Source organism: Hemitrygon akajei, chromosome 7, assembly GCF_048418815.1.
Source record: "Hemitrygon akajei chromosome 7, sHemAka1.3, whole genome shotgun sequence".
Classification (NCBI taxonomy): Eukaryota; Metazoa; Chordata; class Chondrichthyes; order Myliobatiformes; family Dasyatidae; genus Hemitrygon; species Hemitrygon akajei.
The window spans coordinates 177,159,195-177,174,493 of record NC_133130.1 but is presented as its reverse complement, the minus strand read 5'-3'; the positions used below and the strand labels follow the sequence as shown (position 1 = coordinate 177,174,493).

Here is a 15,299-nt window from a genome sequence, read left to right as displayed (position 1 = left end):
GAGGTATTCTTCCCCCCCACCTCCCCACAACATCCCCAGCAAGTCGAAGGGAAGTGAGTCCCTGGTTTCAAGGGCCTGCATGGAGCACAAGTGGGCAGGCCAGGACTGGGTCACTGGCTCAACCAACTATGGCATTTATCAGTGGCAGTAATTTCCAGTATTTCTAATGCCAGAAGGCTTACATTGAAGGTGAGAGGGGTAGGTTCAAGGGGGAAGTGAGGGGCAAGTTTTTTTTTAGCTCAGAGTGGTAGATGCCTGGCATGATGGTAGAGGCAAATACATTAGAGGCTTTTAAGAGACATTGGGTAGGCCCATGGATGTAAGGAAGATAGAGGGATATGGGCATGGTGTAGGTAGAAGGGATTAATGCTTGGGTGTTTTTGATCTGCTTTTTAGCTGGTTCAGCACAACACTGTGGGCCGAATGGCCTGTTCTTGTGCTGTCCTCTATGTCCGATGTTATATCTGCTCTGAGGCCCTGTAGCAATATAATGTGTCGAACATGCATAGATGGCTGTGGAGGCCAAGTCCCCGGGTATACTTAAAGCGGGGGTTGATAGGCCCTTGATTACTAAAGGTGGCAAAGGTTAGGAGAAGGGGGGTTGAGAGGGTAAGTATAAATGGCCGAGCCAACTGGATGGGGCAAATCCCCAATTCTGCTCCCATGCCTCATCAGACAGACCAACAGAACAAGTGTCAATGCAGGGAGGAGGGAATTGGCATACCACTAAAGGGCAAATTGAAGAGGCAAGAAGCTAGAGGAATACAGAGATTCTGTGACAAAAAATAATGTCATCTGATGTGTAGTGTGCACCAGGTCCGACCTGGCTAATCAACTGCAAACAGCTCTTGGGGACATTTCAACCTGGCAGAGTCAGAATGGAAAGAAAGGAAGAGTCACCTGTGGATACACACTGTCAGTGTTTTCCTTTGAGTTAAACTACGTTTCAGAAGTTGAGCTGGGAAGCAACACAAGAGGCCTCTGCTGCTCAGAGACCAATAAATGTTGCCTCAGGAGGCTTTAAAACCCCAGCTTCTTCTGTATAAATAACTGCAGGCACCATGCAAACCTCCACAAACAAAAAGGCGAAGAGCAACATCAGCCTTGAACCGGCTGAGAGCGGATCCCTCGAGCCACAGCAAGAATTTTAAACACAAAGCTTGGAAAGGATTTGTGTCCCTCAAACACTGAAATGGTTGCATCGCCCCAGGGAGGCGCACATATAGCAGTGTGGCTGTGGTTTTGAAATACTGAATGTAAAGTTCTGCACTTCGGCGAATTTTTTTTATTATAAGAAGTTTATTTTGGAAAAAATCTGCATTGCTTAAAAGAGGAAACCTGAATGGAATTGGTGCTTTGTACAACAACGTATTGGTTTGATCACATTGGTGTATTTGTGTATTTCATATTTCAATAATATTTGAGTAATCTTGTATATATACTGGTTGATTAAGCATTTTTGTAAAAAAAATACATTAATTGCATGTGCCATCACGCTACTTACTACCTGATGACCTTGCTTAAAGTAAACTCAAAGTTATTCAGTCTCCCGTGTTTTTCATTGAATTAACTTAATGTTTTGAAGTTACAAAACACAGTGGAGAGAAACATGAACTTGTAATTAATTTCTATATTTATGGATAAAATGTATTTTTGAAATAAAAATCTTCAGTACTTAGCACAAATACATTTTAGAATCCATGGGGCATAATACCATGATTGCATTGGCAGATTCGTAATACAGAGGCTTGAACAAGTACTCAGAAAAAAAGTACTCAAGTTTAAATGCAGCTAACCCAGCCAAAAAGCATGCAATGAAGAAAGTGGAGCCTGCAAAACAAGATAGGGACTGAATTTTGGTGAAGGTCCTTCAGGGGAGGAAGTGGGGTGCCTATCCCTCCTCAATCTACCCTACACAGCTTCAGAAACTCTCCACACGATCACTCCCAGCAGCCAACTGGAATAGCCCAGCAACTATCTCTCTACTGACCAAAACTGCCCAAGACACCAAGGCAGGAGACAATCACTCATCCAGGGCAGGGAGGCAGCAGCAGCATAAATGCTTAGTTAAGACAAGATGAATATTAGCTTTATTTGTCTCATGTGCATTGAAATATACAGTGAAATGTGTTGTTTGCATTAACAACCACAATCTGAAGATGTGCTGAGGGCAGCCCATGTGAAACCATGTGAACATCGCATGCCCACAACTCTCTAACTCTAACAAGTATGTCTTTGGAAAGTGAGAGGAAACCAGGGCACTTGGAGGAAAGCAACGCGGCCGTGGGGAGAATGTACAAACTCCCTACACACAGCGGTGAGAATTGAATCCTGATCTTACAACTGGCACTGTAAAGTGGTATTACAGGCACTATGCTACCATGCCCAGCCACACCACACTGATTAAGGCTACATCCACACTAGACCGGATAATGTTGAAAACGCCGGTTTCACGTAAAAAACGATAGGCGTCCACACCAAGCGTTTTTGAAAATACCTCCGTCCACATTAAAACGGGTATTTGGGCGAATCTCCTCCTACTGGGCATGCGCAGGACACATCTACAGAAAACAAGCGACATGTTTGGTGTCAAATCTCGCTGTGAAAGTGCACGTTTGTGAAGTTACAGACTAGAAAAACTTAAAAGGGAATTGCCAAATGACAGACAGCTGTTGGCTCTCGCGCAGGAGGAATTAAAACTTTTTTAAAAAATGTCTGCATCAGTGTTATCTTGTATTTCCATACAATGTTATATTAGGCTGTTACACATCTATTGTCAGAGACCTTCATACGAGCAAGGACAGAAAACAGGTCAAAGTGAGTATACTTATTTATTCAGCAAGTTATGGGTCAAAGTATTTGGTGAGTACATTTCTAACTCTTCTCACTTCAGTCTCGTTGCCGTCTGTTCTGAAATTGTTAGGTTGCGTTCAAGAAAACAATGAAATGGTGTGCTGCCGTCACCATCTGTTCCGGCACATCACGACAGAGTTTTTAGATTTCTCTGGTTACCCCCGTCCACACTGCTCAGCCCAATCTGGTGTTTTCAAATTTATACACTGTGGAGGGTGTTTTAGAAAAGCTCCATTTTCGAGGGAGGAAAATGTCATTTCAGTGTGGACGGAGGGTCAAAACAAAGAGAAAAAGCTTCAGTTACGGATTTATCCGGTCTAGTGAAGACGTAGCCTAAAACTCATGATATGTGAAGCATTTCCACTCAGCCTATTGTCCAAGGGGATTCTTGGCACAAAAACTAGATTTGCAATGAGAACTGACAACTAATCACATTGTGTATGTATACCAAAATAACGAAATGCTGGAAACATACCCACTAGAAAGAGGAAGAGATGAAGGGTCATTTGAAGCATTAAATCTGTTTTCCTCTCTTTCTATAGGTGCTGCCTACCCTGCTGAGTATGTCTAGAATCTCTCATTTTGGACTTGGACTTTTGGCAATAGGAGTGACTTTGTGCAGAGGTGTGGATACAAATGTGTTTCCATCCACTCACGTAATGCGGAGAAGTGATGCAGAGCTGTCTGGATGGCTTTGTTCCTGCCAGGGTGTGTGCTTCAATTGTCTTGCCAAGGGATTCAGCTTTGAAATACTGGGAGCATAACAAGGTCCCCATGAAGAGGGCAAAGCTGGTGCTAGTTCATTGGTTTCAGCACAGCCGGTGGCAGCAACTCCAATGCACAAGGACACAAGAGGGTGCAGAGACTAGTGGACAAAGTCCAACCTATTCCACCCCATCATTAAAAGCACCTCACGGTCACATCTACCAGCACTGATCTCCACCTTCTCTTCTCACTACCGTCAGCCAGGAGATAGAGAAACCCAAAGTCCAACGCCACATGTCCAGCATTAGCTACTTCTCTACAACCATCCTGTTCTTCAACCGACCCGCAAAGACCTAACCTCACTTCAGTGTGGAATACTGGGGATCACCTCTAGCACTACCACAACATTTTCTTTTTGGCACAAAATTTCTCCTTCACTGATAACTATCATTTATATTCAGCATTGTCTGAAGCTACATTCCCCTGATGGTGCAAACAAGCCCCCACCCCGCCCATTGTACCTGTACGTCCCCGGACTTGTGCACCTAACACTAAACTCCACTTGGACAAGAAGTACATTTACTTGAAAGTCTCAATTTGCTGCCAAACTCTGTTACTATGTTAAAAACCTCGTATCTTCCTAATTGATAAGCCTCCACTCGATCCCATCAACTTGGCACTCGGTGGATGACTGGCTTCAAATTAATCGAGTCCCGGAGGATAATTCATAGAGATGCTTATCTGCTTGCTTCCGATGGCCATGGACTGACAGTCACCACTTATAGTCACTGGTTGTCAACATCATGAGCAGTAGGGCTGGACTATGCTGCTCTATATTCTATGTTAAATGTAACAGGGCATTGCTTCTCCTACAGAATACAGTAGACATGGCATGGTCAAGATAACTGCTATTGTTCTATAATCCAAGTGCATCCATTAGACTTCCCAAATCCTTCTCCACAACTACATTGTGGCTTTGGAGAAAGTTCTTCCTTCTAGTGAGCAAAATTTCACCCCCCTCCTCCTGTTCCCCACTCTGACCCTTCACTTCTTCTCACCTGCCTATTTCTTCGCCCCAGGTCTCCTCCTCCTTCCCTTTCTCCTGCTGACCACTCTCCTCTCCTATCCGATACTTTCCCCTCCAGCCCTTTACCTTTCCCACCCACCTGGCTTCACTCATCGCCTTCCAGCCAGCCCCTTTCCACTCTCCCCACCTTTTAATTCGGGCGTCTCCCCCCCACCCTCGCTCTCAGTCCTGAAGAAGAGTCTCGGCCCGAAACACCGACGAGTTTACTCTTTTCCATAGACGCCGAGTTACTCCAGTGTTTTGTGTGTGCTGCTTTGGCGAAGGTTCACTAGAATGATGGAAGACTTCAGTTGTGCGGTTGAGACCGAGGCAGGGGTTTTCTCCTTTGTGCTGGTGGTGATCAAGGAGAAACTCAGGGAAGTTCAAAACTATTGAGCATGAAGGAGGAACTGTTTCCAGCGACAGGAAGATACGATTTACAAGGTAAACGGAGAAGGTCCAAGAGTGAGCCATTTCCTCATCGCGCTCCCCCACCCCCACCCCCCCCCCCCAACCACCTGACTAAGTGCAATGGGTCTGTGACTGGGAACAGAAGCAGATTCGATAACAAGAGTGCGAATAGAGGCTGTAAGTGTGGGCAAAAAGGTAGCATTCACTGCAAGACAGCTCTTCCTGTGCTGGTTCCCACCCGCGCCTCTGCCAGTGACAGTCCAGCAGACCAACCCAGAGCCCTAATGCCTGCTCCAAGTGTAACCTCAGAAAGTCATGCAAAAGGTCTTTACCACAATCCCACTGAACAGTGTTGCTTTCTACACAAGAACTCAAAAAAACATCAGTTGTGATACATGCACGGAATTGGAATTATTTTTACTAATATTTAAAGGTAATAACATTCAACATCTAACTTCTTCATCTTTATGGGCCAGATGTTGTCACTACCAGGCATTAACACTAAAAATCAGCTGAAAATCTGTGCCCGACTTAATGTTTGTTTGTATTAAGATTTAGGAGACTCGAGCTGTAACAAGCAAATCATATGTCCTAATTTTGGGCATTAAAATCAAAGTTATTCTAAATCTTCTGGCACCACATCCACCTCCTCATCCCTGAGGAGTCAGCCCAGGATTTTACTATCTGGTTGAGCCGAGTTTCGCTGGGCTTTGTGGACATCAGAGAGGAGATACAGGAGCCACACACACACACACTCACACTCTCACTCTCTAGGAACAACTAGTAGGGTTTTTTTATTCACAAAATTTTCGATTTTTAAGATAATTTCTTTTTTTTCCTTGAGGCATTGTAAGTGTTGTTACTTCGATGTACTTGTATTATTTTTGAATAATATAATAATAAAAAGATTTGAAAAGAAAAGGAACAACTTCTTCCCCTCCGCCATCATATTTCTGAATAGACAGTGAATCCATGAATACTACCCCACTATTTCGGTTCTATTTAGTTAAATAATTTATAATATACTCAGTGGCCACTTTATTAGGTATACCTGCTTGTTATTGCAGATATCTCATCGGCCAACTCAATGACATGGAGTGGAGGTTGCTTAGACCAAGCATCAGAACGGGGAAGAAGTTTCAGTGACTTTGACTGTGGAGTGATCGCTGTTGCCAGATGGGGTGGTTTGAGTATCTCAGAAACTGTTGATCACCTGGTCCAACAGTCCCTACAGGGAAGACGACCTCAATGTTTGCACTATTTCTTATTGTACATTTCATATATTAAAACGTACTTGCACAAGAAGTTTCATGACATATGTCAGTGATGTGATGTGTGTGGAGTTAGGGCGCCGTCATGACATCTTTTTGGTGATTGCTCATCATACAGCATGTCTGAAACCAAGTTTTTTTTTAAAAGCCAGGCTTCAACCCAATGCGCAAGGAAGCCAGCCGGATTCGAACTCCGGACCTCTTGCCCCAGAGTCCAGCGCTGATGCCACTACGCCACCAGCCAGGCTTGTCAGTAATAGTGATGGTAAACCTGATTTGAGATTCACAAACCAAGTGCAATCCACACCCTAACTAGATATACTAATTAGTTTACTTCAAGTTCCTCAAACATTAAAGGATTATAATTTATTTTGTAACATAACTTTGTTACGTTACCCATCCCAACCTTCCCAAAAGGTTCCGCATATTTAGAGAAGCTGTTTCAATAGATGGGGGGGGGGGGGGTAACACAGTAACAATTAGAAGTTGACACCTTCATCTGTCAGCGAATCAATCCAAATGATCACCTGCTTTTATGTCCAATTTTTCTGCAGTTAAAGCCGAATTCTGAGTAATGGTTCAGTACAGAGGGTAAAGATTGAATTGAATTAACTTTCTTTCTTACATCGTTCACATACATGAGGAGTAAAAATCTTTACGTTACGTCTCCGTCTAAATGTGCAATCATAGTAATTTATAATAAATATAACAGTCAATGTAACATAGAAATACACTCAAATCAGCACGAGTTAATCACTCTGACGACCTGGTGGAAGAAGCTGTCCGGGAGCCTTTGTTGTACTCTTCCTGCAGATCTGCTCTCAACATTCTTTCTTCCAGGGAGAAGAGCTCCCAACTGAACAACCACCAACTTCTCAAGTCTTACCAGTCAACACTCCTCATTGCTGGAACCAGTCCTAGTAACATTCCTGCGCTCTCTCCTAGACCTTCACGGGTGGCAACCGAACTCTGCATCATATTCCAACTGCACACCAAGTAATTTCTGCCTCTGTTAACGAAGCCCTGGATCCTCCGTGCTTCGCTAACTTCATGGTCCACGAGTCCACTACTTCCAAAGATTTCAACACCTGCAGCCCGGAACCCACATATTATCCATACCATTCCAACCCGTGCCACCATTCATTACGGTCTGCTTTCTACTAAAACCCTCCAAGAGGACAACCTTGTCGTAGGGTTTGGAGGCTTGCGTGCCTCAGTGACTTGGCAAGCCACGTTGGCTGGAGTCAGGGCCTTGTGCTTTGATTCCTGGTAGGGTCACCCATGTCAAAAAGGTCAAAGGGTAGAGGCCAGGCTAAGAGTGGTCCACCGGTCATCCAGGTTCGGGGGATTCAGCTCAAGGCTAACAACCCCGAATGGTCAAAAAAAAATGTAATGGAAACAGCAATGGCAAATCCTACCTTTGTTGCTACACTAAACGCCAGCAGCACAAGAGGCAATAACTTCTACAAAAAAAATACACCATCTCACTTTATCTACCACCTGCCTGGCCACTCTGCAGTCCACTGCTATCCATCTCACCAACTGGCACGTCTCCGTACTTCTGTCACCGGCAGATGGCTGCCTTAATCAGAGCAACGAAGATTAGAAGGAAGATCGTGACCTGTGTGTCCTCAAAGGTCAACAGGGTCATTAGGCTGGCAAGTGGTATGGTTGCTCTTATCAATCATGCAATTCAGTCAATAGTCAGAAAGTTCTGTTAATTTGTTCTTTCTTGATGTGCCATGTCACATGACATGGGCGATCATGGTCTTTCCATGACCATGATTGTTCTTGGCAAATTTTTCCACAGAAATGGTTTGCCATTGCCTTCTTCTGAGCAGTGCCTTTACAAGACGGGTGACCCCAGCCATTATCAATACTCAGACATCCCACCCTGCAAAAACTCATTTCAGGGAGGTAGCACCATCAATCTGCGGGAGACTCCCGGGAGAGGTGGGATGTCTGCAATACAGTAGCTCCTTAGCAGCTTGCCAGCTAGTTTAAATAACGTTAGCTATGCTAAAGAACGAATGACACCTGTTAAACTCACCTCAACTTGTCTTTTACATTTTAACCCATCATGGGCAATAGAAAAGTCACTGTTGGAAACAGTGCAGCGAGCAACACTCTCATTATGTTTGACCCCTATTAGGCAGGGGTACACTTCAGTGTAGTGTGGGGTGAAGTACTTTTTTTTGGGATCTCTCTCTCTCTCAAACATCGATTTCCAGGATATTGTATGTAATTTGCAGGTGTCCAGGAGACGCTATCAATATGCAGGAGACTCCCAGAACTTCCGGGAGAGGTGGGATGTGTGAATACTCATCAGAGATTGTCTACCTCATGGCAGTGTTTGCATAACCAGGACTTGTGATCTGCACCAGCAACTCAGACGACCACCCACCACCTGCTCCCACAGCGTCACGTGACCCTGATCAGGAGTGCGAAGCAGGTGCCACACCGTGCCCGAGGGCGACCACCACTGAAAGTTTCATTGCAGCTTTATAAAACTCTAGTTAGGCCACACGTGGAGTATTGCATTCAGTTCTGGTCAGCATATCAAGTGAAGGACGTTGAAGTTCAAAATAAATTTATTATCAAAGTATCTATGTCACAATACACAACCTTAAGATCAGATTTCTTGAAGGCATTTACATGAAGGTGAAGAAATACAATGGAACTTATGACAAACTAAAAAGCAACGAAGACTGACAAACAACTAATGTGTAAAAGGCATCATGCAAAAATAATAAATAAATAATACTGCTGCAGATTCCATTACAGTGCGCCTGTCGAGGTTTTGTGGAGGGTGCAAAAGAGGATGCCTCATTTGAGAAAATGTGTTAATAACAAGAGGTTGGACAAACTAGTGTTGTTTTCTCTGGAGTGGTGAAGACTGACAGGAGACCTGATTGACTTAAAAGTTATGAGAAACATCAGTAGACACCTGGTATCTTCCCCCTCCCCATGGGTGAAACATTCAATACCAAAGGGCAAGCTTCAAGATGAGAGGGAGCACGTTGAAAGGAGATGCATCAAAATAAAAAGCTGCAGTGTCGTAAAGTGGTGGCATCAGCGTCGGACTTCGGAGCGAAGGCTCCCAAGCTCGAATCCAGCCGGCTCCCTTGCACACTTCCCATCGGTGCTGGGTCGAGCGTCGAGCTAGCAACTCGGCCTCGTAAAAACAAGACAGCCTGCTATAAAAACACTGTCCTGACGGTGTCCCGATGCTCGGAGTTAAGGAGGTGGGTGCCTGGAATGTACTGCAAGGGTTGGTGATAGATGCCAGCACAATCTTTCAGACAGATACGTGAATGTGCAGGAAATGAAAGGGTTAGACACTAGTTCAGGTGGGCGATCACTTACTCCATTAGTTTGGCACAACATTGTGGGAACCCTTAAGCTTCTTGAAACTATATTGATGTAAATCCCTGTAGCATCCAGTGACCCCGTGATCTCTGTCTGAGGCTGATCTCAGAATATCTTTCAAGAGGGTGAATCCCCACAAGACATCATGCCCCGATGGTATACCTCTGAAAACCTGTGCCAACCAACTGGCAGGAGTGTTCAAAGATCATCTTCAGTCTAATTACAAAGAAGGCATGACACAGTGATATTTCATTCGAAGTTTAAGGAGAATTGGGTATGTCACCAAAGACGCTCGCAAATTTCTACAGACATACTGTGGAGAGCATTCTAACAGGCTGCTTCACCATCTGGTAACGGAGGGGCCATTGCACAGGATCAGAAAAGTTGTAGACTCAACTAGCTCCATCATGGGCACTACGCTACCCAGCATCCAGGACATCTTCCAAGGGCGATGCCTCAAAGAAGCGACATCCATCATTAAAGACCCCCATCGCCCAGGACATGTTCTCCTCTCACTACTGCCTTCAGGGAGGAGGTGCAGGAGGCTGAAGACACACACTCAGTGTTTCAGGAACAGTGTCTTCCCTCTGCCATAGGTTTCTGAATAGACAGTGAACCGTATTTTTCTTTTGCACTACGTATTGAATTTTTTTGATACATACTTATATAATTTAGTTTTTAATTACTATGCATTGCACTGTTGCCGCAAAGCAACAAATTTCACGACATTTGCCTGATATTAAATCTGATTCGAATCCATTGTTCTGTCAGAAAGGCTACAGCTGACGCAAACAGCAGTGGAAAGAGGTGATGGCACTTGAGGGTGTAGGGGAGACTGACTTGGAACATTTCAGCCAAGGGAAGCACCTGAATACATCGAGTTGGTTTATCTTGGAAAGCGGAGACCTTAACGGCCATTAGAGAACCTAGCAGGAGAAATACAGAATTATAATTAACATGAATAGGACAGATAGTCGGAACACCTGTGACCGAGGAGCCTATATCCAGAGGGCAGGACGATTAAAGATCTCAGAAAGTACTTTCTCTAGAGTGTGGTTTCAATCTGGAACTCGCTGTTGCTGAGAGTGGCAGTCAGAAACTTCCAACATTTTCAGCGTCTAGATGAGCACTTGAATTGTTAAATCATTGAATAAAGTGGATCAAGTGCTTGCTTAACGGGGGTGATGAATGCTTGATGGTCAGCATGGGAATATTGGGCTGAAGGGCCATAACTGTACTTCTTCTCCCTTGGGAGTGTATGCCCCATCCCCTTTGTTTTCACCAACCACTAAATTCAGAAACTCACACGAGAAACTTTAACACCAGCATTTGAGTGAAACACCAAATCCCAGATTTTGGAATTTGTTTGAATTCAGATTGATGCACTTTCTGCCTTTTCCTAGGGCACCACTGCAGCATAGTGATTAACGCAACAATATTACAGCTTGGGGAGGTCCCGAGTTCGGAGTTCAATCCTGGCACCATCTGAAAGGAGTCTCTGTTTGTCGTCCCTGTGGAATGCGTGGGTTTTCCCGGGTGTACAGTTCAAAGGCATACCGGCTAGGTTAGTTGGTCATTATAAATTGTCACATCATGAGGTTAGGGTTAACCAGGGTTGCTGGGGCAACTTGGCTTGAAAGCCTACTCTGCACTCTATCACCAATAGATCAAAGCAACAGAACCCGAGTTTTGGACGACGATTTAGGTACCAGGCCAGATTGCAAAGGTCAGGGTGTCAGGACTGCAGGGGACGGGCCGGTTCTGCTCACTGCTACTCTCTGCACCGAACTCAGGGTCTGAGGACAGGACCTCAGTTCAGAACACTATTCGCTTGCGCACATTGTTTGCATGATTTTTTAAAAAATCTGTGCACACTGGGTGTTCGATGGTCTTTTTTTTAAAAGAAAGGGTTCTTTTGGGTTTTTTGTTTTGTGGTTACCTGTTAGGAGACAAATCTCAAGGTTGTATAATGTATGCATTGTCGTTGGTTTGTTCCTTTTCGCACCTTGTGGCACACCGGGCGGCAACCTTGTCATTTTATTAGCCGTTGTCTGTTGTTTTTTTTTACAAGGCCAAGCAGCTGGACACTCACCTCAGCAGGGTCAGAAATGGTCCAAGGAGCTGGCCGGATTTGAACCCGACACCACTCCCCTCCAGATGCCACTACACTGCCGGCCAGCTGAGGCATGCATACTTTGATAATAAAAGTACTTTGAACTTAAAATAAAAATAAAGCCAAATTCCTTAGGAATCAGCCATTCTTTTGCCTGATTGTTCAATTAACTCTCAAATAATAGGCAAATATATTTTCTGGCAAAGTACCACAGATGGTGCTACTGTATTTAAAAGACAACAGTTAACACCATTTGCTACAGCTAAATGTTGCAACGTTAAACAAACGGTCATAAAGCAGAGAAATAGACTCTTGCACCCAATGAGGCCCTGCTAACCATCCAGCCCCTGTCTACACTAATCCCTCTGTCAAATGTGTGGCTCCTACCACACATCTCTGCACTAGAGTGGCCAATCAGAATCAGGTTTAATATCACTGACACACGTCGTGAAATTTGCTTTTTTGGTGGCATTACAGTGCAATGCATTAAAAACAACAATAAATTATAATAGGAAATCGTGGCCTGCCGTTGGTGGAGTTAACCATGTATTGCGTTCTACCAGTCTACGTGGTACACAAGCTAGGGCAGTATGATACGGAGCGCAAGATGTTGCCCACACAGCAGGCTCCCTCTCTCCACCCATCTGATGAATCCGAAGGAAAGGAACGGCAGAGACGGACAGAGTTCGGCACCGACAGCATCGCAGGAGTTGGCAATCAACATTGAACTCAACATAGGACTGCCCGAGGGGCCCCAGCTCTAGATTTCTCCCAGGTTTAGTCCCAAAAGCCTTCCCTGAGAGTGGGTATAGCCACAAGGCAGCGGAGGATTGTGATCAGAGCTTTCCCTCTCCTAGATGAGCTGACAAGCCTCATCTGCCCAAACAAGAACTATACAAATTAAATAACTAGTGCAAAAGAGAGCAAAAACAGTGTTTATGCATTCAGAAATCTGATGGTGGAGGGGAAGACGTTCTTCCTAAAACGTAGAGTGCGCGCCTTAAAGCTGCTGTGCCTCCTCCCCGGTGGTAACAATGAGAAGATGGCATGTCCTGGGCAATGGATCCCACAAACTGACCCATGATTTTGGGTATGGGAAGAAACTGGAGAACCCAGAGGAAAGCCAAGAAGATTTTTCCTGAGATGACAATCTCCAGACAGACAGCACCAAACCTGTTACTGGAGCTCCCCTGTGTGATTCTACCCATTCATAGAGAGAGAGTCACTGAAGTTTGGAATAATAAACAGCTGGAAATGGGAATAGAGCTTTCTAATCCAGTACCTGAAATCTGATGCCATATATGGTCATTTTCCATTCAACGTCCTGGCACAAATATACAGAATGGTTAAAAAAAAATGCAAAAGGATTTAACTGGCCAAGAAACCAAGTTCTAAACTACTCTGTGGATTATGTTATATTTTCCAGAGGACCACATTGTTTCTGTCAATCTAACCACACTGTACACTTCCCCCCGGTTTAGAACAGATGTCCAGAGCCAATTCATGAAGTAACACTTTTGCTTCCTCACCATTCAAGCCTAACTTCCCACAGCTTCCCCTTCATTTGTATTATACTCCTTACCTAGAATACCACCTAACCAAAACTCAACTCGGGACGACTGCAGACAGAATATTCTGCATGTTATATCGATGTCAGCCAACATATTTCATCTTAGATAAATAGTTTAGAAGAAATGATTTACAAGTGATAGCCAAATCACTTCCCAAAGCTTACCATAGATATTTTGAGAGTTAGTGTGCAGTGTGACTCATAATCTATTCCATCATTATCATTTCACCACAAGACCTAGGACAGAGTTAAGCCTTTTGGCCCATTGAGTCTGCACCATCATTCCATCATGACTGCTTTATTTTCTCTCTCAACCCCATTTTCCTGCCTTCTCCCCAAAACCCTTGATGCCCTGATCAATCAAGAACTGATCAACTGCCACTTTAAATATACCCAATGACATGGCCTGCACAGCTGTCTGTGGCAAAGAATTCAATTTCTCATGGTCCTTTCTCCCCCAGATTGGCTTTGAAAGATAACCTTCCAGCAAGGGCTTTTGCATTGCAGTTAAAAATCTGAGCAACAGATTGCACAATTGTGCAATTGCTTAAAAAAAAAGTGCTCCAACTGAATTCTAAACACAAAGATTCTGCAGTTGCTGGAAATCCAGTGCAACACACACAAAATGCTGGAAGAACTCAGCAGGTCAGGCAGCATCTATGGAACCTCTTCCCTGTTGCATCACTAAGATAGTTAGAGACTTGTAAATTGATTAATACCCTACCACAACAATTTCCAAGTAAAATGTTAGAGTTTTCCCTTTTTTTGAGAAGGAACTGAAATTGAGGAACAGGTATTGAACCTGAGGAAATAACTTTCAGTAAAATCAAGCTGTTGAGATTAAGCGGTTAAGCAGTGTACGACAAGATAAGGTAACAGAATGGGGTGGGAGAAAATGAGGAGGCAAAGGTGTGTGGCAATATCACAGGTTGGCTATCTAAGAAAATTCTGTTGGTGAGCGCAGTTTATAATTATAATTTACTCTATTTTGTTTTCTATATAGCTGATACACAATACTTCCAGTCATTGAAAATAGCAAGTGTGTTATTTACAAAACAATTTCTCCTGGCTTGAGAGATTCAATGTGCAATACCTGCCCTGAGCAAGTAAAATTGAGCCACTTTTCGTGTTAATGGAATGGCACAGGATCAAAGTAAGCTGCAGAAAATTTGTAAACTTCGTCAACTCCATCATGGACACTTGCCTCGGTAGGAACCAAGACATCGTCAAGGAGTGATGCTTCAAAAGGAAGTGTCCATCATTAAGGATCCTCATCACCCAGGACATGCCCTCTTCTCATTGCTACCATCAGGAAGGCACAGTGATATTAAACCTGATTCTAATGGGATGGTTTCAGAACAGCACAACCTTCCTCAGTACACCGGGTGCAGCAGAAATGAGCTATTCAGACATAGAAGGGTGGAAATTTATGTTGAAGATTCCAAGATCTGGCTGGGATCATCCTTTGCATTTACTTTGTAGCTAAGTGTTTGACAAGACCCAAACTAAATCATACCCAGGCAGAATAACTTTGTTTTCCTACCCAGTTTATTCAGTTTTACAACATTTTGGAGTTCTCAGCATTACCAAATGCCAGATTTGTCCTTGAAAAAAAATGTAAAAATTCATTAATAGAGTACATACACGTCACCATGAACAACCCTGAGATTCTTTTTCCTGCAGACATACTCAACAAATCCAGAGAACAGTAATTGTAAACAGGGCGCAGAAGACAACAAACCATTCAAATGCAAATATAGATAAAGGACAAGAGCATGAAGCAATATGTATAATAGTCCCTTAAAGCCAGTTCATTGGTTGTGGGAACATCTCAACAGATGGAATGTAGTTATCCTTTTTTGTTCAAGGGCCTGATGTTTTGGGGGGGGGGGGGGGGGTAGTAACTGCTCCTGAACCTGGTGGTGCAAGTTCCAAATCAGA

At 43.9% G+C, this 15,299-nt stretch overlaps 1 protein-coding gene across 3 annotated transcripts in view; it reads right to left on the bottom strand.

The window, feature by feature from the left end:
- LOC140731208 (gelsolin-like) overlaps positions 1 to 15,299 on the bottom strand; it is an 87,785-nt gene that overhangs the window by 69,849 nt on the left and 2,637 nt on the right. The window lies entirely within an intron of this gene.